The 25,465-nt window shown below is 48.7% G+C and overlaps 1 long non-coding RNA gene across 1 annotated transcript; it reads left to right on the forward strand.

The window, feature by feature from the left end:
• The first annotated feature begins 14,138 nt into the window (after nt 1-14,138).
• LOC136494186 (uncharacterized) lies at nt 14,139-24,684 on the forward strand. Its single transcript, XR_010768537.1, has 3 exons — nt 14,139-14,618; nt 14,720-14,823; nt 23,614-24,684. It is a non-coding gene; the product is annotated as an uncharacterized lncRNA (long non-coding RNA).
• The last annotated feature ends 781 nt before the right edge of the window (nt 24,685-25,465 follow it).

Here is a 25,465-nt window from a genome sequence, read left to right on the forward strand (position 1 = left end):
GCTGTTTTATATCAATCTTAATCAGTGCATAGCGTGCGGTTAAGGCATGTTCGATCTTGAGTAGATCTATTGGTTAGCGAGCACCATTCCATGTCCCATCATCATGGCCTATGGGATTCTGCCTCTCACCCCACTGTTGGTACCTATGGAGTGGGGATCGTTAGTTGGTAGATCTGTTCCTAAGAAGGCATGACTTTAACTATGCGCTATGCCTAAATCGCCTATTTAGCTGATATCGAATGCTTTCATGAATAGTTCACATCACGAGATCATTGAAGTAGAGATAAATTGAAAGATGTGTTAGCCCCATGATCTCGTTATTGTATTATGGCCTGCATGATTCTGCCTCATGCCCCACTGATATTAGTAATGAGTTAGGGTCGTCGAGTCTATTGTTGTTTCTATGGCCTGCATGATTCTACCTCATGCCCCACTGGTCATGGCAATAGATGAGATCTAACATGTTCATTAGATTTATCTTTATTAGATGGTTAAGCGGTGTTTAATTGTTTTTTTACATAAACAGGAGTTCGGTTACTTGTAATCATTGGCTCAGTATAAACCAATCATCATTGATATCTTATTGCCACTGATTAATGTTTACTTAAATGATATTTATTCTGAATGATAACCGCTTCTTCTTCACAGGACCCCATGAGCTCTAACTGACTTATTCTCATGAATATACTGGAATCAGCTATTTAGCCGATTTCCTTTCATATCGGCTCTCATAGCCGTACTTTCGGAATTGTCTGGCAACACCGGCAAGTTCCGCCCTTAATTACTGATGAACTTTCTCTCCATGTCAATTGCAGGGTCAAATTGACTGGCACGCCTCGGGAGGATTGCGTAGGATCGACCATCCCTGCGCTGAAGCTAGGCGGATTTGCTCCATCGAGCGGACCCTTCCGGCTTGCTGTGTGTGTCCTCGGCATAGGACAAAATTCTGTGTCAACACATGTTTCTAGCACGCCCGGTGGGACACCACAATCGTCATGGCGGTTCACAACAACGACAACATCCTTATGGTAAATTATGAAGACCTATTTGACGAAGATAGGGATACCATCAACAAAGCTACGGAAGAATTTCAGAAGAAGTGTTTGTTGTCCTACACCAAAACACGTGACAGCACAATTATTCAAAAATTTCCACTACCAAGAGTTCTACTACATGGATAGACAGATACAGTCAAAGCTGAAGAAAGGCATTTCTTTACATAAGCCATAGACAAATCTGTTCATGATGCCCTATCAAGCCACAATGAAGCTTTTGTTGATGCATTTCACAACGCCATGAAAGAGGCGATTCATGGAATTCCAGTTAGTTAGGATGGATCGACTTATTACAACATTCCAGATCCGTTGGCCCAAGGGACTAATCAAGTCGGCACTAGCTGGTAATGTGAAGTCCAGGCACTTCAAGGTTCATCTGACCAAACTCTAGGTGCTACTACGAATCAGATATAGTACAATCCTGGACTGTCAATACAGCATGTGCATCAGCCAGTGGGGAAAAGTTAGAACCAGATGATCAATTTTGGCACATCAGGCCACATACCGTCGTCAGCTCAGAAGATAGCACCATCCATTCAGAAGATCCGTAGAGATATAGATCCTTATGTCTATAATCAGAGACTTTGAGCAGCAAGCCAGCAAAGGACCCAACAGATTGAGATTCCACAAGGCTATCATTATGCATGGATTATAACACCCTCCACATGATACCAAATCCAGGATATCAAGGCACACTGGGATTTCAATCCACAGATGGGTCAGCAAGTACCGAGAAATCCAAATCCGTAAGCTGACGAGTTGCTGCTGAAGGTGACCAAGATGATGAAGAATCAGTTCGGCCTGAAGCCAAAAGGGCTGACCTTTTCGTACAAACGCCCATATCTAGAGTGGTATGATTTAGTCACTCTTCCTACAAATTATAGGCTCTCGGAATTCACCAAGTTCACTAGTCAAGACGGTACAAGCACAATAGAACATGTTAGTCGGTATCTTACACAATTGGGCGAAGCATCAGTTGAGGATGCCCATCGACTTTGTTTCTTCTCCTTGTCCCTGTCAGGGCCGGCCTTCACTTGGTTCTCGTCACTACCAGTCAACTCTATTGCCAATTGGGCTGACCTAGAGAAGAAGTTTCATATATATATTTCTACACTAGGACTAGAGAGAAGAAAATAACTGATTTGACAACCATGAGACAGAGGACTAATGAATCGGACACTGAGTTTCTTCAGAGATTCCAAGAGACTAAGAATCTGTGTTTCTCATTGAGCTTGGTCGATGACCAGTTAGCTGCTTTAGCCATACAAGGAATGCTGCCGATGTGGAAAGAGAAACTGCTAGGGCTGGAATTTGACAACTTGGGTCAATTGGCTCAACGAGTGGCAGTACTTAATAGCCAATTCCAGAGCATACGCAGAGATACCCGATTCTAGAAGAGTGCCTTAGTGGACGAAGCTTACGATCCATATTCAGTCGATGACAGCTATGAAGATGAAGAAGAAGAGGTTGCTACAACTGAATGGAATTGGGGCAAGAAGATAGTGATGGTGCCAAATCCTTGGGGAAGAGGAGTTGAGGAGAGTTACGACTTTGATATTATCAAATCAGACAAGCTCTTCGATTTCTTGCTTGAGAAGGGGCAGATCAAGTTGCTCGATGGTCATGTCATGTTGCCCTCGGATCAGTTGAAGAACAAGAAGTTCTACAAATTCCATAATGCTACTTCTCATTCCACTACTGAGTGCAGAATCTTCAGACAACATATACAGAGAGCTATTTAGCAAGGGAGGCTCAAATTCGATACACCTCAAAGATGAAAGTCGATGATAATCCTTTCCCAGGAGATTAGAACATGGTTGATGCTGGGTTGTTCAAAGAAAAAACTAAGGTTCTAACATCGGCCAAATTAAAAGAAGCTGGAACAGTCGATCCCAAGATGCAAATATCGACTGATGAGTACAGAGAGATTAGAAGGCATCGTGCCAAACAAAAGAGCCAATACGAGCTAGGGAAGACGTCGAAAGCAGAGACATCAAAGCCGCAGGTCACATCTCGGATTCTGTTGAATAAATGGCAACGGTAGAAGGAAAATAATTATCAGCGTTGGTTAAAAGATCAAGCATACCAGCATCAATTAGAAGAAGAGAAGTACGAAAGGGAACAAGCTGAATTACATTGGAATTGTCCCTTCTTTAGACATTGTTGGAATGAAGGTTTGAAGTTGCCTACTAGACACGACTATCCAGAATGTAGCAATCAATATCGGGAGTATAGGCAATCTCGAACCAACCACCGGTCTATCCATGCTCAAGATGCATATCATTATAACAACATGGATCAGCGCTTAAAAAACAAAAGTGTTCATGATCGATTGGGGAAAAGAGTCATGGGACAGAACTGGGCTGATCTTAAAGAGGAAGGCGCTGAAAGAATATACACATGGCAGGAAGGCTAGTGGTGCCTAGGAGATTTGATGAGAAGCCAAAAGAGGAGGGTGCAACGCCTAAGGAATAGAGAGATGGAACAGGCTCAGGCACCCGGTAAAACTCAAGTATGGTGTACCAAGCAGATTGCTGATAAGAGACAACCATCGGCTAATATCCAAATGGCTTTTCTATTACCATTAGAATTCAGAGCTCTAATAGATTAGGAAGTTTATTTAGACTTCAATGAGTCAGAGTATGAAGAGATGGTTGCCAAGTTAACAGTCGTGCAGCAAGCGATATTTGACAGACCAGTCAAACATCGGCACTTGAAGGCGTTGTATATGAAAGGTTTTGTTGATGGAAAGCCGATGAGCAAGATGTTGGTGGACGGAGGTGCATCTGTCAATCTTATGCCTTATACTACTTTTCGTAAGCTTGGCAAAGGACTAGAAGATCTATTGGAAACCGATATGATGCTCAGAGACTTCAGGAGGTAACACGTCTAAGACCCAGGGGGCAATAAACATCGAACTGACAATCGGGAGTAAAACTCTGCTCACCACATTCTTCATTATTGATGGGAAAGGATCATATAGTTTACTCCTTGGTCATGATTGGATTCATGCGAATTGCTACATACCGTCAACCATGCATCAGCGTTTGATTCAATGGCATGGAGATGATGTCGAACTGGTTCGTGCTGATGAGTCCGTAAGCATTGCGACAGCCGATCCAGTCTTTTGGGAACTAGGAGATTTCGAGTGTTTTTCTAGCAAGACATGGGAAGGAGGCTTCATTAAAATCAGCAATGAAAGCCAACAGCCGATGCAAGCGATCAGCTCTGAGAGTTTGTTTTAGTAGAAAAGTCACAACTTCACGTCGGCCATTGGATCAAAGGAAAATGAGTATTAAGTCTTGGAGATGGGTTTGGGCCAACATATGTGAAGGCTGAGTTAAAGTGTAAATGCGATTAAGAGTTAATGGATTTCTTAAGAGAAGTTCTATTTCGCTTAATAGGACGCTTGACCTAGGTTGATTACTCATCTGACCTTTTATATTGAAAATTCTGTTGGACGTTATCCTGGCATCTGGGCAACATTCAATAGCCGATTCATTCTCGGCTCTAATAGCTGGTACCATAAGGGTATCGCCTCTAGTTTAAAAATGAAAATCTTCAAAGGCAATAAAAGCCGATACGATATGTATCGCCTATAGAACAAAAAACAAAAGATAGAAACATTCACAGTCATACACGAAGGCATTGCATTGAAACACAATCATAAAGGAACAGGAGTCTTCATTCATTGGTTTATCTTAAATGCAAACTAATCGAAGACCTTGTTCACCATATCTTGAGCGGGTGTAATGTCCACGATGGCCTTTGCCGTTGCGGTGAAATCTTCTATTAGATCTTCATGTCCCTTAGGGCCATCGTCGACCAGAAAGCCAACCTCCATGGTATGGAGATCATGCCCGGTTTGGACCTACGCCGTAGTTAGTGCCACCGCCGTACCATGATGAATGCCATGGATAGCAATCTCTTGGACGTGGGCCAGAATGTCTTGGAGACGAACATCAATGGAGGACCCCCTTGCATTGATGACATTTGCGACCACATTCACTGCCGATTGAAGAGATTCTAGTTGCACCGTTTCAGCTAGGAAATTGCAGAAGAATATCAAGGCAAAGGAAATGGAAACCTAGGATGGAAACATTCATGAAGCTCATCTTACTTGCTACTACGGCATCAGACTCAGCCAGCCGCGCTCGAACGGCGTTGGTCTCCTCCTCCGCCATGTTAAGAGTAGTCTAGAGGACTCCCAAGTGAATCTCCAGCTGACCATTGTTCAAAATCACCTTGGAATAGCGGTCCTCGGCCGCCCTCCATTCTCGAAAGAAGTGACGGGCATCATCACTGTCATTTGAGTTGGAAGAACCCAACGATGAAGCCAGCGTAGAAGATGCAGCGTCAGTGGGATTGCCAGTCCTAGGAAAAGAGTGAAGGCTGTCATTCACAATGAGCTTATAGGCAAGTCGGAGCAGACCATCATTGTGAACAAGGGTTGCTAATCTTACCTTATGTGTCGGGGACACTGGTTCATCGGCATGTCTTCTGCTGGGATTTCCTCTGCCGCACGCTTGCCTTAATTACCTTCGCCGGCCATGAGGAACAAGTGAATCTATAGAAAAGAGGAGTGGAATTGCTGCAAGGTTTTGGCAGACAGAAGAATGCGAAGGAACAGTTGTAGATAGAGAGACGTTTGAAGCCAAAGCCCTCGGTTTGTATTTGAAGACATGAAGCAAAGAGGCGAATGCCTCAGGACGTGTAAAAGGCAACATCAATTAATGGAAGATGAAGCACCACTTCACTAGTGCCGATGGAAATACAGCACTGAGCAATTGAAAGGTAGGAAATCAAAGGGTTCTCTTAATAAAAGCCATGTTTTCAGACTTGGTTAAACCGAAGGGCCTGGATTGGCTATATCAAATCGGCTCTTTAGCCGAAAAAAGCAAGCATAAGCAAAAGTAATGCGCATAGTGCCAAGATAGGAAAATTATCTGTTAAATGTTGCCTATTACAAACTATGGGCCGAGGAAAACCGTGTCTACTATGTCATCAGCCAAGGTATTAAAAGCTACAGAATTGGCGACACTCATGAAATCCTCGACCGAGCGCTCATGCTCCCTAGGGTATGCTGCGTCTGGAAAACCATGGGGAAGAAGCTAAAGATTTTGGCCTGAGTGGGCTTGGGCGGCAGCCAACGCCGTGGCAGCGCCATGATGGATGCCATGGAGAGCAACCTCCGTAACATGATTTAGAATGTCATGCAAACGAACCACCGGAACGGCGCCCCTGGCATTGACAAATCCCACCGCATGATCCATAGCTGATCGAAGGCTCTCCAGTTGAGCAGATAGATCTAAAAGATTCAAAGGGGAGGTGATCAGAGTCTCGGAGACAAAATTGAAAAGAGATAGAGGTTACGATAGGTATCTCACCCATAATTCTGGCTTCGGCCTTGGCCAACCTATCCTCCACTGAATCGACCATAGGAGGTGATCGACATCGAACCATGGCCAGGGCCGATTCTGTGAGGGATAGACACTCAGCGAGACTCTAGCCATGTCGATCAATGGAGGCAAGTAGATCATCATTATCAATCTGCCTCATCTGATGGCAAGGGGGCTGGCGGCAAGTCATCGATGAGGAAGGCCTTGAAGGCCGAACGGAGTCGGCCCTGTTCCCCAAGGCAGCGGAGGCATCATGGGATATACCCTCCTGATGACGAAGGAGCTGACGCGATGATGTAGATCCAATGAAGACCTTCTCAGGAAACCTCTTGCTGTTCTCCATGATCTCTGACCTATGGGAAAGCAGGAACTATGCTAAGGGTGCAGAAGGTTTGGGGCTAAGTGAGTTATCCTTAGATCAACTGTCGAGACCCATTTATATAGCCTAGGAAGGAGAGAAGATAGATTTTGCCAGGGGTGTGAGTTTGGAATCAGAAACAAAAGCGGAACGGTACTCCGGAAGTTCAGGAGACGGATAATGGAAGGGTAACAAATTTGAACTTATCGTTTCCCCAAACTATGAAGCATCATGGGACGGATACGAAGAATCTACATTGACTAGATATCTACCCACCAAGGCCTCTTTGGATTGAAGGGAGTCTAGATCCCCATAAGGCCGAGGGTCATCATGAACAAAGTCACATCGGCCCATTGATAAGATTGTGCAAGAGAAAGGGAAGAGCCGCCTGCCTAGCAGATACCCAGCTAATTCCTTTGGTGACTAGGAAACCGCTGGAAAGAAGCTTGTGGCTTTACCAATAGGCATTTGATGGAACAAACAAAGGGAAGATGTCCACATATTCTAGCCTTCACAAAACACTAAAACAGCTTTGTGAGCATGGAGAGAAGACTCAGGTGATATCACAAGAATTCTTCTAACCATGATGGCTGATCTTCTTGCTCAACGAAATGCTAGAATAAGTGACACAATTACCCCATGCACAAGAATTCTTCTAACCGCTCAAGATCTGCATAGCAAAGGGATAAATTATGGAGGATCCAGCCGGATAGGAGACACTCGAGGAAGCAGATAAAAGCGAAACATGGTTGAATTGTTGAATTTGCTCTAACTAGGGTCGGATAGCCATTTTATAGCCGGCTTGGAAGGATGAGTCTAAATGCCCGTGGAGCAATAATGCTCTGAAAAAGTTTTGAAGCATGGGCTCATGGTTTGATATGGATGGTGATGAATAGTAGACCCCAAGATTTCTAACCCATGACTACAGGCCTATTGGGAGCACGGACATGGTAATTTTGGAATAAAATTTCTTTTGTCTCAAAATTGGGGGGCATGTGTTTACACCAAAATTTGGAAGGAGAGTTACAGAGACCCAGAAGCTCCTAGGATCATATCATCAAGGGATCAGTTGCGGGCGAAATAGAAACAGCTGATTCAGACGCAAAATCTAGGAATCGACTTTCTTCGGACAGTGCCAGCAGATAACGACAAGGCTACGATCAACGTCAGGACGAAAACATGTTGGACTCTACAAAAAGGGAAAGATTAGAGTCTAAGTTATCTTAAATTAGGAATATTTTCATTTTTATGCCAAAGTCTAACAAATCGTGCTCAAATAGGATTCATGTTTAGGCTCCGGGTATAAATACCAAACTCTGGCTATTGTAAGAAACAACCAATCAATCAAATACAAGTCAATTACTTTTTTTGGCTCCGGCCACCCCTTAGGAGTAGGAGTAGAGTAGATCTCGGCGAGTTCTTTAGCAAGTACAGCTGCATCGATCTAGTCGACCTCCACTGCTTGTTGTAAGTATCGTCCTGGTTTATACCTCTATTCATATGGCTGCATCGATTCGGTCGACCCCCACTGCAGCTCTGGTATAAGCTAGTTATTGACTCTTGCTTAATTCAAGTATGGCCCGTGTGATTCTGCCTCACACCCCACTGCTTGAATTAGATTGAGGTCAAGTTATTGGCTCTACCTTTGAATCACAGTCTTTGGTAGATTCATTAAGTTACCGATATTGCTTATTGCTTTCATTATTTATCTAATTACAACAATATCACTCTGCTCGATTGAGATTGATCTAGATCGGCCTTATATCTTATTTAACCCATTGTTTGCTAATTTTAAACTAATCTATTCTACATCTTAAACGATGAGTTATGTTTTTATTGGCTGTTTTATATCAATCTTAATTGTGCATAGCGTGCGGTTAAGGCATGTTTGATCTTGAGTAGATCTATTGGTTAGCGAGAACCATTCCATGTCCCGTCATCACAGCCTATGGGATTCTGCCTCTCACCCCACTATTGGCACCATAGAGTGGGGATCGTTAGTTGGTAGATCCGTTCCTGAGAAGGCATGACTTTAACTGTGCGCTATGCCTAAATCGACTGTCTAGCCGATATCGAATGCTTTCACGAACAGTTCACATTACGAGATCATTGAAGTAGAGATAAATTGAAAGATGTGTTAGCCCCATGATCTTGTTATTGTATTATGGCCTACATGATTCTGCCTCATGCCCCACTAATATTAGTAATGAGTTAGGGTTGTCGAGTCTATTGTTGTTTCTACGGCCTGCATGATTCTGCCTCATGCTCCACTGGTCATGGCGATAGATGAGATCTAACATGTTCATTAGATTTATCTTTATTAGATGGTTGAGCGGTGTTGAATTGTTTTTTTACATAAACAGGAGTTCGGTTACTTGTAATCATTGGCTCAGTATAAACCAATCATCATCGATATCTTATTGCCATTGATTAATGTTTGCTTAAATGATATTTATTCTGAATGATAACCGATTCTTCTTCACACGACCCCATGAGCTCTAACTGACTTATTCTCATGAATATACTGGGATCGGCTATTTAGCCAATTTCCTTCCATATCGGCTCTCATAGCCGTACATTTGGAACTATCTGGCAACATCAGCAAGTTCCACCCTTAATTACTGATGAACTTTCTCTCCTTGTCAATTGCAGGGTCAAATTGACTGGCACGCCTCGAGAGGATTACGCAGGATCGACCATCCCTGCACTAAAGCTAGGTGGATCTGCTCCATCGAGCGGACCCTTCCGGCTTGCTGCGTGTGTCCTCGGCATGGGACGAAATTCTGTGTCAACAGATGTAACCACCGAATATATGTACAGTCCATGCCATTCAATAATATGTAATTCTTCACATTGGGCTGATGTAGGTACTTCTGATTAAGGCATCTAGTGCATGGGCACAAAATCTCATCATTGTCATCAATTTTTGTTTAATCAAATCCATAGATTCTTTGACACCATTGACATATTCAGTAGAAAATTGTGTGTTGTGCACCCAAGTTCTATCCATCTGAACATGCATTGCAGAAAAACACAATTTAATAAGTGTGCACACAATTCATGTCTTGCAGTATAACAAAATCACATAATAGATGACATACATGACTATAAGTATGGAGGAAGCCTCAGGACTGGTCACAGGAGGTGTCTGGGTGTCACCTTGTAGCAAGGCAGCTGGCTACGGGAAAAGCACGGTGGAGAGCGATTCCTATAGCGGCCACCTATTGACTATTGATGGACACTAAACCACATGTTTGACCATCAATATTCCACCAAAGTGAAGGTAAAACACCCCTCAAGTAGCAAATAACATTTACAAATGAGCTAGTTCCACTTGTATTTGGAAAATTGTTTGAATGCAGGAAATTTTGGTGAAAATGCCTCAAAATCAGGCAAGGAAGTCAAGTGGACGTGGCAGAGAGGTCTGGGACCACATGGTGGGGTTTGTTGACCCCACTTAGCATTGCCCAAGATGCCCCTAGCCCCTGTTGTGTCACCAATCCATGGGAGAGGTGGAGAAGCACACTCACAAGCTCCCTTAGCCATTGGTTTGAGTTGGTTTGATCCAAAGGTGTCGGATGGACCTCACTTTGGATTGAAGGGCCCACCATTAGCCACTCAACCACTCCACTGACTTCCAACTGCCTTAGGACAGCATGCAACCACCACTAGGAAGCAATCCAAAGCGTTGGAGGGGAAGGCGGTGGATCGTCTTGGGCATTCGGTTAACCGAAACCGATCGGTTTGGTTCTTCGGTTTCTATGAAATTCGGTTACCTAAGAACTGTTGAACAATTGGTTCTTTTGAAAAGTGAGAATCGAGCAATTTGGTTTTGGTTTTTTAGTTTGGTTTCGATTATTAACCCAACTAACAAATTCTAAATTGAACATCCCAAAGAATCACAGATCGATGACCAAATTCAACAAAAAAGATGTAGATCCATTCACCTCAGTCATGCACATAGGGGACCATCACCACCGCTGGAGAGGGCCACCACCTCTGGACATCCATCCTGCGTGGAGTGTGCACTACACTGAAGGGGGCCGCCAAACTTGCACCCTTCACGCTAAAGGGGCCACTGGATCTCCACCCTGAACGCCGCCACCAGCCCACCACCACCGGGTGCATCTGTAGGAGGTCTATCACCGCCGCCCATGCTCGTGGGAGCCCCACCACCACCAAACACACTCACCACACGCTCGTGAGCTCCCACGCTGTCATTGTAGTGGCTCACTCTCGTAGGAAACATAGAGTTGGAAGGAGGAGAATAGGTAAGGGAGCCATGGTCGCATGGAGATGTTGGATGGGAAGCAGGTGCGGCGGCCGTGTAAGGGAGTTGGATGTCGAGATGTGGACGAGCTATGTCTAGGGTTTTAAGTTTGCATTATATATGATGGTAATTGGGCTAGCTCTTCATTCATGGGCCTCCTATCTATGGGGCCTCATTTCCTTTGGTTCTTCGGTTAACCGAGCCTAGGAACCAAATTGATCAGACTTATTTCAGTTAGTACAAATCATGAACCAAATTTGGAATCGATTTTTTCGGTTTCGGTTACTTCGGGTTTGGTTTCGGTTATTTTGATTCAGTTTTCATTTCTCGGTTATTTTTGCCCAGCATTAGTGGTGGAGATCAAGGGTCGACCAATGCCCTAGGCGTCGCCTGATGCCCACCCTCTCCACCAACCTTCCACTCACTCCTACAAGTACCCCATGGCTCCTACACACTATATAAATGGGTGTTGAGCTATGGAGAAGGCATCACAATCAAGAAGCAACACTATCTAGCAAGGTCAAGCTCATCCTTGAGCTCTAGTGTAGTATCTAGGCTAGTAGTGGGAATAGAGTTAGAGTGGAGCATTACTCGGAGCCTGAAAGAGTCTTCTGGGTCTGGTATAGCTCTTGTACCCTCTTTTTCTATAACTTTCCTATTGTATACTTAGTTTATTTGGAATATACATCTACTTTGCTCAAGTACTTAGTCCAAACTTGCATACTTAGTTAAGTGTGTTCTAAAGCTTGTCCTAAGCTTAGTAGCATCATTCTATCTTGGTTAGTGTGGTTTTGTCTTGTATGGGTTCCACTGTTTGGTTAGGGTGCTTCGATCTCATTTCACCAGAGCTTAGAACAAAGTAGCTAGTGAGTTTAATCATGGTGCTTAGGCTATATCTTGCCCGTGCATATGTCTAGGCCTCTGAATAGTTAGTGGTAGGTGGCAGGTGGTGATAGCCATGTCCATCCTCTGTACTCCACCATGTTAGGCATATTTCTTAAATCGTAGGGCTCATGGCAACGTTGCCCGAGTTAATCCTTTTGGGTTGGCTAGGCGGATTGTACCCTGAAGTGATTGAGAATCCCCCTCTAATCTTGGTTTAGCTTAGTTGCTAAGTTTTAGTCCTATAAGTTGTGCTTGGTAAGTAGAAGTTACATAAGTCTCCTTTTGCTCTCTCTCTTTCCCACTAGCTACACCACTTCTCATAGCTTTGTTTATCTTCTTGAGTGATCAAGTTATCCCAACTTATCGCTCTTATGGCAACATATGCCATAGTTGTATTTACCCCCGACTAAGGCCATGCAATTGCTTGAGAATTTAGTCCACAAGAATCTCTATTTTTCACTATCTTGGGCATAGGCTTTCTCACAGGAAATATAAATAAAGACCTTAGAATACTCACCGAGCAAAGTGCTATTTCAATATTTTCTATGTGCTCGCGAAAATCTCCAATAGACATAAGAAATATCAACAAACATTTCTAGCTCCGTGTCTAGGGAAAGCAATTGGCCCAAGATATTGATCAACCAGATGTAGTGGTGTCGTGATTCTATAGAGTCAGTGTGTCATATAGTGCGTCCTCACCACATTACTTGGTCCAATGCACATGCACCTATTAATCATCACCTATTGGCACTAGATAGTCATAATTCCTACTCAACTTCACAAACAACAGCCGCACATGACAAAAAAAGATTTTGGAAGCACCTCTTTTGTAGTTATAAGCAACATAGAAGAAAGATATATAAGCACCAAACTAGGTTTAAAGAACATGCTAATAAAGAATGAGTTACTCCAACAAGAATAAGTTTAACAACCACATTTTAAACATTCTCTCTCATGTCTACTAACAAAACCAAATTATTATGCTTTAAAACATGAACTCTCTAATTGAAGAATTGTGTGAGACATGCAGCTAAACCCCATCCCTTCCAAGCACTTTAGACACATGAAGTCTCTAATTGAAGAAGTGTGTGAGACATGCAGCTAAACCCCTTCCCTTCCAAGAAAGCATTAAGTACCTAGATGGAGTAAAGTAATGGTGAGATGAAACATCTTAGCAAGCAAACTTGCTTTGACAAGCTATTTAAACCACAAGTTGAATTAAACAACAATTTAACATGGAGTTCCACTTATAGAATAAACAAGATATAATATCAATATAAAATAGGTGACTTCCAATTTTGAGTTAGCCAGATGATAGAGCTTCATAATAACATGGACATATCACTTCAATGTACTTCATGAATGCATATGAATGCAATGCAAAATGTCTCCTGCCTGCATACCCAACAAGGTGTGGAGCTGCGTCCCATGTTGTAACGGTACGGTCATGACTATAGGTCAACGACATAACTTCCGATGTAGATTAATGATGAAATGCACTTGACATGCTGCAATAAAATAAACATAAACGACCAATGGTACTTCAACTTCATCTTAAGGTTATGGGCTAACCACATATAGCAATATGGAACAACATCATCATAATTAATTAAATAAATAAGACCACAATTAAATAAGGTTGAATAAATAAAGATCACAAGGTTTGGTTATTAGTGGTATGGCATTATTATAGACATTATGTTGTAGGTGATGAAAACAAGTCAAAATGGTAGTAAATCACCGCTACATTTACTTGCCTCTTTACCGAAGAACAAAAGCACTAGCGATGTTCTGAAGTGCTACAACCTGATCATAGGTCATTCTCAGTACAAACAGAATCAAACAAGCAAATACAACATCAAATACGCACTAGAGCACACCCAAACCCGATATTTAAGCATCTACCATTTAGGCTACCATTCATGACGGCTCTTCTCTTTTTCGTAGAATTTAGACCATAGCTATACCTAATAACAAAGAGGCAAAAATTTTGCCTCTCTTTTGGTCTGGGCCTTTTTTCATCTAGCCCATTTATTGGCCCAACGGTCTCACTCTATGGCATTTGGCCCATCCGCGGCCCTCTCCCTCGCACCGGCTTTTGGCCCTTCCGCGGCCCTCTGATTCGCGTGGACGACGATTCTATAGAAAATCCCACTCACTCTCTCCGTTAAAAAAGAAAAAAAAAAGAGTAAGGTCGCCGCCGCACGTGCTAGCCGCTGCCTACGCGGACGCCGGGATCGAAGGGTAGGCTGCCGAGGCACGGGGACGCCGTGGCCGCGCCCATGCGTGGGAGCCTCGGCACGCTCGCCGCCGCCCGCTCACCCACTCTGCGTTGCTCCGCCTCCTCGCCCACGCGCGAGAGCCTCGGCGCGCTGGGCGCCGCCTACGCCAGTCTCCTGACGACCGGCGGCTGTCCACGGCCCCGCTCCCTCCTCCACCGTGGTGGCGCCACTGCTTGCCGAACTTCGCACGCGAGGCACATCCGTCACGGCCTCTCGGTGTCTGGATGGAAATTGACTTGCTTCTCCATGATGTGTTCGATTCGGGTTGCTCTCTTTTCCCTTTTTCCCAGGATTTTTTCTTCCTTCTCCAATAATCCTCTCTCTCCAAGAACAGAATCAACTTGGTTCTCCATGACCTGTTCGATTCAGGTTTCTCTCTATTCCTTTTTTTCCTATTATAATTTATAAATTAGCCCATGAATCTTCTTTCTTGTTATAAAAACAACAACGGCGAGCCTCATCTCGTACAGGGGTTCTCAAGGAGCGCGGTGGCCAGCGTGCAGGAGCGCAGTAGCCGATGTCCAGTTCCAGGCATGAGGTGGCGGCCAACACCTCCATGGCCACTTCTGCACAGGTGCCCCCAATCTTTCCGCTTTTCCTCTCCACAAATCCTCCTTTTGTTAGGCGATAGTAGTCCTCTCCCTCCTAACAATGAAGCCGACGACCCCTCCCTTGTGTGCTGGGTGCCACCATCTTGCTGCAATGGTGTGGCTTTGACCCAACCCTTCCTCCATACAACATCCCCAGTCTAGAGTTCTGACCATGATCGTTCAGTTAGGACCTAAATATACTCCTGGCAGAAGAGTTCAGTCTGAATATCCTGGAATCATCGTTAGGAAGATGTGTTCTTCCTGCAGATTATTCTTGGAATCATCTGTTATGACCGGCGTGGGCTATTCACGCCGCAAGCCCGCTAGTGGCTAGGACCCTAAAAGCCCATACTTATCTTGATTGCCATATTATTAGAATATTTATTAGAATATTTCCTATTTTAGTTAAGAGACATATAAATACTTGTAAACATTATTGAGATGGCAAGCAGAAACAATTATTGTTTCCGGCTTCCTCAGGGAGCCGGGAGAAACCCTCGCCGCCTTCTCTTTTCCGTGAACAGTACCGCGACTGTAGCGACGGTACTGTAGCGCCGCCGCCTCTTTTTCCTTCTCTCGCGATCGCTGGCTCCTCGCCGCCGATCACCCTTCAAACCACGCCCACCGATCGTCCACGCGTACAACCTCCGATCGGTGAGGGGCAGGGAGCAGCAGCATACCAACCTGGTATCAGCCACCTTCGATCCGATGTCGCTGCCGCTGCCCGCTTCAACAGCGCCGCCGCCGGACCCCAACGCGTCCGCACCGATGCCGCCATCATCTCTGCCCGCGGGATCGCTGGCGCTGACCGCAACGTCTCCGGCCGCGGGATCGCTGCCGCTGGCCGCCAGGGCTTCCTCCTCCGCCGTGGGGGTGATGACCAACGAGCAGCTCACCGTGGCCGTCGTCGACCTCGGCAGGATGATGGCCGGCGTCCACGCATTCCTCTTGGGACCGCAGCCAGGCGGGGCGCCGCCTCACCCGCAGCCGCAGCTACCGCCGGCGCCCAAACCGCAGCAGCCGCCGGGGCCACAGCAGCTGTTTTCGCCCGCCTCGGCCGCCGTCTACACCTACGGGATGCCGCAGGACAGCACAGCGCACAACACCGCGCCAGCATCGGCGGCTCCCCACGACAGCGTTCCCATCCAGGAGATCCAGTTTCCCCACTCGCCGTCCCCGCTTCCGCCGTGGCTCACCGACATCGCGCCGCCGGTCTACTCCTCCGCGCCAGGACGACCGTCGGTCCATTCGACCCCTCCCACCACAGCGGGCTTCGGCCATGGGGGCGTTCCGGCGTCGGGAACGCTCTATGGCGGCGTTGACGGCCCAATCTTCCACGGCTCCACCTTCGGGTCCGCGCCGGCTGCAGCTCCACCGCTCGGCGGGGCGCCCTCGGCTGCCGCTCCCGTGACGTTCGGCGAGACGCCTTTCCAGCCTCAGACCTACAAGATCGACTTCGCGACGTACGACGGCTCGGTCGACCCGCTGAATTGGCTCACACACTGTGAACAATTCTTCTGGGGCCAACGTACTCCGGTGGAGCAGCGGACGTGGATGGCCTCCTACCACCTCACCGACGCCGCTCAGACATGGTACTACGCCCTCCTGTTGGACGAGGGCATGCCGTCCTGGGAGCGCTTCAAGGAACTTTGCCGTGTTCGTTTCGGACCGCCTATATACGGCTCGCGGTTGGCCGAGTTGGGACGCCTTCCCTTCCACTCCACGGTCCAGGAGTTTGCGGACCGCTTCCAGACGTTGCTGGCGCACTCCAGGGACATCTCCACACGCCAAAAGGCGGAGCTCTTCGTCGGGGGCCTCCCGGAACACATTCGGGTCGACGTCGCGATGCGCGCCCCGGCCGACCTCCAGACGGCCATGTTCCTCGCCCGCGCTTTCGAAACACGGGCTCTGACCGCGGCAGCACCCCCTCCGCAGCGCGGCGCCCGCCCTCCCCCGCGGCCAGCCTTTCCCCCACGCCAACAGGGGGCGGCTGTGGCCGGGGCCCCGGCTGGCGCACCAGCGCTGCCTGCGCCGCCCGCCGCAGTCGCTGCAGCACCGGGCGCAGCAGCCCCGGCGGCACCCGTGCGGCAGTACCGTCGCCTCTCGCCGGCCGAGATGCAGGAACGCCGTCGTCAGGGCCTTTGCTACAACTGCGACGAGCAGTACGTGCGTGGGCACGTGTGCCCCCGCCTGTTCTTCCTGGAGGCGGACGACTTCCTCAACGACGACGTGGAGGGCGCCGCCGACGACGCGGCCGCGGCCTTGCCCGAAGAAGCCGCCGCCGCAGCGGATGCTCACGCTCACGCTCTTATGGTTTCTGTACACGCTCTTGCAGGCATCAGGACGTTCCACACTATGCTCCTGCCCGTGACGATCAAGGGCGAGCGCCTCCTCGCCCTCCTGGACACCGGATCCACCCACACTTTCCTCCAGGGCGCAGCCATGCGGCGCCTTGGTCTCGCTCCTCAGGGGGGCGACCAGCTTCGCGTTACGGTGGCCAACGGCGAGCGCATGCCCTGTGAAGGCATCGCACGCGACGTGCCCGTCGACATCTGCGGGGCGCCTTTCTCCATCACCTGCGTCGGCCTCGCGCTCGGCTGTTTCGACTTCATCCTCGGCGTCGACTTCCTTGGCACACTGGGCCCCCTCACCTGGGACTTCGAGGGGCTCACCGTGTCCTTCCTGCATGAGGGCCGCCGCGTCACGTGGCGATGTGTGGGCGCCCCGGGCGCGCCCTCCCAGCAGCGGTCGCTGGCAGCGGTCGCTTCGGACCCGCACCACCCGCTGCTGGACGAGCTCCTCATTCAGCACGACGCCGTCTTCGACACACCGCGTGGCCTTCCACCAGCCCGCCCCTACGACCACCGCATACACCTGCTGCCCGGGACCGCGCCGGTGGCAGTGCGGCCGTACCGGTACCCTCAGTTGCAGAAGGACGAGCTCGAGCGGCAGTGCGCCGCCATGCTGGAGCAGGGCATCATCCGCCCCACTACTTCGCCGTTCTCGGCACCCGTGCTCCTCGTCAAGAAGGCGGATGGATCGTGGCGCTTCTGCATCGACTACCGCACGCTCAACGACCGTACGTCCAAGGACAAGTTCCCGATCCCGGTGGTTGACGAGCTCCTCGACGAGCTCCACGGGGCCAAGTACTTCACCAAGCTTGACCTCCGCTCGGGGTACCACCAGGTGCGCATGCACCCGGCGGACATCGAGAAGACGGCGTTCCGCACCCACCACGGCCACTTCGAGTTCCTGGTGATGCCGTTTGGGCTCTCCAACGCCCCTGCGACATTTCAGGCATTGATGAACGATGTGCTCCGCCCCTTCCTCCGCAGGTTCGTGCTGGTTTTCTTCGACGACATTTTGATCTACAGCACGTCGTGGTCTGAGCACCTGCAGCATGTCGGCCTCGTCTTCACCGCCCTACGAGCCCACGGCCTCTTCCTGAAGAGGTCCAAGTGCTCTTTCGGGTCCCTCTCCGTCGCCTACCTCGGCCACGTCATCAGCGCCGACGGCGTCGCCATGGACAGCGACAAGGTGGCCGCGGTCGCCTCGTGGCCGCTACCGCGCTCTCCGCGTGGGGTGCGTGGCTTCCTGGGCCTCGCCGGCTACTACAGGAAGTTCATCCGCGACTTCGGCTCCATCGCGGCACCACTCACACGTCTCCTGCGGAAGGATGCTTTCGTCTGGACGGCGGAGGCGGATGAGGCCTTCGCTGCCCTGAAGCGGGCGCTCTCGTCGGCGCCGGTTCTACAGATGCCCGACTTCGAGCGCCAGTTCGTGGTCGACTGCGACGCGTCCGGCACCGGCTTTGGCGCCGTTCTACACCAGGGGGGGGACCCCTGGCCTTCTTCAGTCGACCCTTCGCCGCCCGCCATGTCAAGCTGGCGGCCTATGAGCGCGAGCTCATCGGGCTGGTGCAAGCCGTCCGGCACTGGCGCCCGTACTTGTGGGGGCGTCGGTTCCTCGTCCGCACCGACCACTACAGCCTGAAGTTCCTCTTGGATCAGCGGCTGTCCACCGTGCCTCAGCACCAGTGGCTCAGCAAGCTGTTCGGGTTCGATTTCACCGTCGAGTACCGCCCCGGGCAGCTCAACTCGGCGGCCGACGCGCTGTCTCACCGCGACGAGGAGACTGCGGCGCTTTGTGCCCTCTCGGGGCCCTCCTTCGACCTCTACGCCGACATCCGCCGCGCCACCGCGGCTGACCCGGTCGCGCGCGACCTGCTGCAGCAGCTGGAGGCTGCGTCTCTGGGCGAGCCGTGGGCAGCCGCCGCCGGTTTCCTCCTCCACGGCAAACGCATCTACGTGCCTGCAACCGACGACTTGCGCCACCAGGTGGTGCACCTGGCCCACTCGGCTGGACACGAGGGGGTCCAGAAAACCCTTGTGCGCCTCCGCGCGGATTTCTACATCCCCGGTGACCGCCAGCTGGTGCACGACTTCGTCCGCTCCTGCGACGTGTGCCAGCGGAACAAGACGCCGACCACACAGCCGGCCGGCCTCCTTCAGCCCTTGGACGTTCCGTCGCAGGTCTGGGCGGATATCTCCATGGACTTCATCGAGGGGCTGCCGAAGGTGCACGGCAAGTCTGTGGTCCTGACGGTGGTGGACCGCTTCTCGAAGTACGCCCACTTCATCGCGCTGAGCCACCCCTACACCGCTGCCTCCGTCGCCCGTGCCTTCTTCGACGGGATCGTGCGCCTGCACGGTTTCCCCAGCTCCATCGTCAGCGATCGCGACCCGGTCTTCACCAGCAACCTCTGGCGCGATCTCTTTAAATGTGCAGGTGTCAAGCAGCGGCTCAGTACGGCCTTTCACCCCCAGACGGACGGCCAGTCCGAGGTCGTCAACAAGATCATCGCGATGTATTTGCGCTGTGCGACGGGTGATCGGCCTCGTTCGTGGGTCGACTGGCTCTCCTGGGCGGAGTACTGCTACAACACCTCGTACCACACGGCGCTCCGAGCATCGCCATTCGAGGTTGTGTACGGCCGACCCCCGCCAACCCTCCTGCCACACCACGCCGGGGCGGCCCAGACAGAGGCGGTGGACGCCATGCTGCGGGACCGCAACACGTTCCTGGCGGAGGTTCGCGAGCGTCTTCTTCAGGCCCAGCAGTACGCCAAGCGCCACTACGATGCGCACCATCGCGAGGTGGAGTTCGACGTGGGCGCATGGGTGCTACTCCGACTTCTCCACCGAACCACCCATGCGCTCGCCTCGCCGTCCAAGGGCAAGTTGCGCCCACGCTACGCCGGGCCGTTCCAGATCGTCGAGCGCATCGGGCAGGTGGCTTATCGTCTCCGACTCCCCGCGGACGCGCGCCTGCATGACATTTTCCATGTGGGGCTGTTAAAGCCTTACAATTACGCCGGCTCGCCACCATCAACACCGGCCGTGCTGCCTCCGGTTCAGGACGGGCGGCTGCTGCCAGCCCCTGCGCAGGTTCTGCACGCCCAGCTCCGTCGCGGCGTGTGGCGCATCCTCGTCAAGTGGCAAGGACTTCCGGAGGACGACGCCACCTGGGAGCACCTGGACGACTTCAAGACTCTCTACCCGGATGTGCAGCTCGAGGACGAGCTGTTTGCCGAGGCGGGGAGAGATGTTATGACCGGCGTGGGCTATTCACGCCGCAAGCCCGCTAGTGGCTAGGACCCTAAAAGCCCATACTTATCTTGATTGCCATATTATTAGAATATTTATTAGAATATTTCCTATTTTAGTTAAGAGACATATAAATACTTGTAAACATTATTGAGATGGCAAGCAGAAACAATTATTGTTTCCGGCTTCCTCAGGGAGCCGGGAGAAACCCTAGCCGCCTTCTCTTTTCCGTGAACAGTACCGCGACTGTAGCGACGGTACTGTAGCGCCGCCGCCTCTTCTTCCTCCTCTCGCGATCGCTGGCTCCTCGCCGCCGATCACCCTTCAAACCACGCCCACCGATCGTCCACGCGTACAACCTCCGATCGGTGAGGGGCAGGGAGCAGCAGCATACCACATCTGTTGAAGATGCTTGCTGTATATACAATTATTAATGGGAACTTGTACTGATCTGATCTGTGCTGGTGTAATTCAATTATTGGTCAGATGGATTATAAATTCATGACTTTGCCATGCTACAGAATAAATATGAGACTTTAGATGTTTTTGCAAATACAGAAGCCTCTCTGTCTACTACAGAACGTTCTATTTGTCGATGACATGGAAGCTCCTGGTCCTGGAGTTCCTCTTCCAACTTAGGGAGAAGATGTTGAGTGTATCCTTTACTCTCAACCGTGGCAAGGTCTTTCTTTTTATTTTTGTGAATGCAGTTAAAATCGGCCTTCTTTTTTTTAACACAATTTTGTTCTACTCTAATTCTCAATCGTGTGACATATATATTGTGGTCTCAGTTTTTAATAGTGTGACTCGCCACCATATTCATCCAAAGTGGCACAAAGTTCATACGAAAGATCCAAAATCCAAAACCGTTCTGAACCAGCACTCAGTCTCTTTGTCAAATCAAGGCTGCAGGTGAGTTCAAATTCCTTTGTAAATTCTTATGTCTATGATCCATGTGCAACAACTGGAAAGATTGACATGACTTGCATTGTGTCAAATACTCAGAGATTAACTCACATATTCACAAATCAGCAATTCAATTAGATTCACTGAATCGATGCTTTTGCTCCGTAGCCGTAGGATTTCGGGAGAGACTACTGCCAATTTGCATGACTGTTCACAGTTGACTGAACTGATTTTTTCCGGGCCAGACTCAGTGAACTGCTCATCAGTGGGCAATTTTGCCCATCTCCTAAGATCCGTGCACCAGTACCAGCTGGTAAAAACATTTGTTTTTCTATGCAAGGTAGGTGTTAGAATATAGTAATCATTTCCTTTCTTTTATTTGCATGTTAGATCAGATACCTTGCTATCCATCAACAAATTCTGCTAAAGTTAATGCATATAATGTTGTTCACTGTCTAATTTGTAAGATGTAAGATATCTTAATCTAATTTGTTTAAAATTGGAATGTACTAAGGAAAGATAAACTGCAAGCAGTCCACCGCATGCTTTGGCAGGGAAGGGTGGCGACTGGCCAACGCACTCCGCTTGTGGTGGCAACCCATCGGCCTCCCAGCACGCGCCCCACGGCGGTCCACCGAGCTCGGATGGGGCCGTGCAGGGTACCACGGGGGGCGCCAGCGGAACCCAACGACGACGGTGGCGGCGCTAGAGTAAACCGAAGAGGGACATCAGCATGGGTGCGCATGCTGACTATGACGGCAGCGCCGCTACCGCTGCTGCTGCATACTGCCCCGAGCCAGATCCGCTGGTGTTGGAGCTATGCGCGAGCGCAGGGTATTCCGCGTGGGTCGACCCAATGCTGAAGGAGCTCGCCGCCTTGCTCGTCGTGACCCGCCCAGCAAGGGCACCAGTGCCTGGGAGCCTGCCTGCCCCGGCGCCGCCTCTCCGGACGTGGACATATCGCTGGTGGACACCCGTTCTCTTGCGAAGGCTGACCAGTGGACGACAGACTCGCCTCCGTTGTCGTCTGTGCTGGGGCCGCCGCAAGCCACACCACTACAAGTGGGATAGCCCGACGTCATGGATGCAAAGGTGCGCCCAGACCCGGTGATCCTGGGAGACGCGACGATCAAGGCCATGATGGCAGGGGCAACCAACCTGGGAGACACGACGATCAAGGCTGCGACGGACGTCGTCAACCGCACTCTATCACCTCAAACGACCTCGGTCGAGAGATGCCTCAAGCACTTCACCGAGCGAATCACAAAGAGGAGGCAGCCGCCTCTCCTATAGCTGCCCAGAGATGATACAGCCTACGGTAGATGCGCACTGCCCACACTACCATGCGAAGCAAGCGGATAGCGGCACAGAGCATATTTCATATCCCGGCTTTCAAGCGAGGTGAGTATCTTGTTATAAAGCACCTGGGACTTACCAGCGAGATGCCATCTCCATCGACATCGGCCCTGAAGGCGTACGAAGAATGTTCAGCGGTGACCGTGCTCATATGCAGTCGCCGCATGAGTTGTTTCCAGCGGCAGTCCGGGCATAGGCCTCCTAGGCGGCGCCGCAATTCGGGTTGATCGGTGTTCAATATAACAACATAGTTTATAGTACACTAGCTAGGAGGGTCCGTGCAGCTATGTACAAACTCTTTTGGCCCCCTAGAGTGCTGCTAAGACGTGTTGTATTGAACATTTTCTCTACCTTAATACGAAGACATGCAAACCTTTTGCGCGATCGAGAGAAAAAAAAAATACTGCAACAAAAAAAAGCTCAATGAAGTTACAATTTTTGTTTCATGAAGTAGCTCATACAATGGGATGTTCAGATGGGACATTTTTTATATATAAAAACACGCAATTTCTGGTTAATTGTTGAAGTTGCCATAGGATGGTGAGTCATACTTGACCCATTTTCTTTGATTTCTACATGTTCGCTGCTACAGGCATATAGATTAGATTTTAGGATGTAATTGTGATACGTGTACTAAATAGGTCTAGCTAACTAACAGTTATTTCACTGATCACTGGATGGAATACTACCCTGTTTCTTGCATTTACGGTATGAGACGATTGTTCGCACGGCACAACTACAGAGCACTGTTTTCCTTTTGATGTGTGAGAAACCAAACCTGAAAAATACTTCAAGATTATAGTGTATTATTCCATATAACAATTCTTTTGGTCAAACATCTCATCTCACAATTACAAAGGATTATACTCATTTGATCAATATACTTGTCCTCTTGATTGTGTATAGGTGACTGCTGGCCAGGACGCATATTTTGCCTACTTGAGATGAGCAAATAGCAAGTGAGATGGTTGTCTTCCGAATTATATAGAGACCAGAGAGAAGTAGTGCAGATGAGTTGACTCATTTGATCTATATTCGCATGCTGTACACAGTACAGTTACAGAAAGAACGTGCGGCTAGAGATTACATTTCAGTGGTACATGAATGGATGGAAATTAGGACAGATCAACCGTAGATAGTTATCAGTTCTTAATATGCTTAGAGATTCTAACTCGGTTTTGCTTCATCGACATTTGATTTTGGGCATCCTATTAGTGACAAACATGCAATTTCTAAATTTCCAACTTAACTCCGACATCAGGCGGCGGTGCCATCAGATAGTGGCACCAGTGTGCGCCGGGCACAAGCCAGTCAGTGTTGGATGCGGCGACGACTGTTGGCGATGCTCACGGCGAGGTGGAGGCCGCGAGCGCGCCATCATCAGAGGCCTCGTTCATGCTTTGTTCGGTCTACCTCGAGGAGGTGCGGGGCTAGGCCACATTGGCGGATGCGGAGGTGATTACAATGTCATGCTCACATGCATAGCACCCTGGATGCGTTCTCTTATGGCCGCGCCTGCCCGGAGCTCAATGGAGCAAAAGCTTCCCCATTGTCTTCGCTGCCATCTCCAAGTGGGTAAAAAACAGAGGATCTTTAGAGACTGGTACATACGTATATTATGGTGACACTATATTTAGATAACAATGCAACACACTCATATTTATAATATTGTGGCATTGTATTTCCCGTTGCAATGCACAGGTATTTTTGCTATCAAATTCAAAAAATATATATATATATATATAACAGTACAAATACTCTAACCCAGGAGTTTGGATTCTTTCATCTATCATTGTTTCCTTGGTAAAATTATACTGGTTTCCAAGAATAGATTAATTTCTCTACCATAAATTACTACTGGAATATCTTTTTCCTTGGGCTCGGATATTATATTTTGATAAAATTTTGCCATAAAACACAACCTTCATCCTACATAATGGATTTCCTACAATGCAACCGACTTCTCTTCAACTCTTCTATATTGTCTCCAATGGCCATGATAAAAAAAACAAAGTTTTGGCGCCATAGTTGGTTGGAGGGCAGTCCATATGGTACTGGTAATTAATGCACCTCTAAATGTTTCACACTTATTTAATACCTGGTATGCTATGAGTGATAATATTTTTAGATCCTTTTTACCTTTAGGCACAACGGCTTTTTGAAGGTCAATCTGGCAAACATGGAACAAAGTGTTGACAAGTGTAGAACGAAATCTGTTGCAGGTTCTTTCAAGGGTACACACCGGCTCCGATCCTGGGCCTAATTACAACGATGAGAGGTGCAACAATCAATCATCATTGAGGCATGCCATAAGCTGAAAAATGCGGCAATGCTACTCTTTTGTGTCATCTGGATGACCTCTTTTTCTGGAACCGGGTTTTGAGTTATACTTGTCGTAAACTCCCTTCAAGTGTTTTGTGTTTTGAGATGTAATAAGTTTGGTCTGAATCCTCTTGTTGGAGGATGAAGCCAGATATTTCTTTCATTATCTAAAAAAAGTTGGTTGGAGGCCACTTCTCTATGAAGCATTGCGCCTCATCGCTTTGAGCTCATCAAAAGGAGAAATGAAACCATGGAGCAAGAGTTGTTGTAATGGTGATTGAATCAACCCCTATACATTGTGGAGAAATGTTCACATCTGCTACTCGAATACAAGAATTAACTTTCGCGTGGGTTCACATTGATGAAATTAGCCAGAGGTAAAGGGAGACGTAACTTGGAGATTGACAATGAACAACCATACTACAATTGTTCTATA

This window comes from Miscanthus floridulus, chromosome 11 (genome assembly GCF_019320115.1).
Source record: "Miscanthus floridulus cultivar M001 chromosome 11, ASM1932011v1, whole genome shotgun sequence".
Taxonomy (NCBI): Eukaryota; Viridiplantae; Streptophyta; class Magnoliopsida; order Poales; family Poaceae; genus Miscanthus; species Miscanthus floridulus.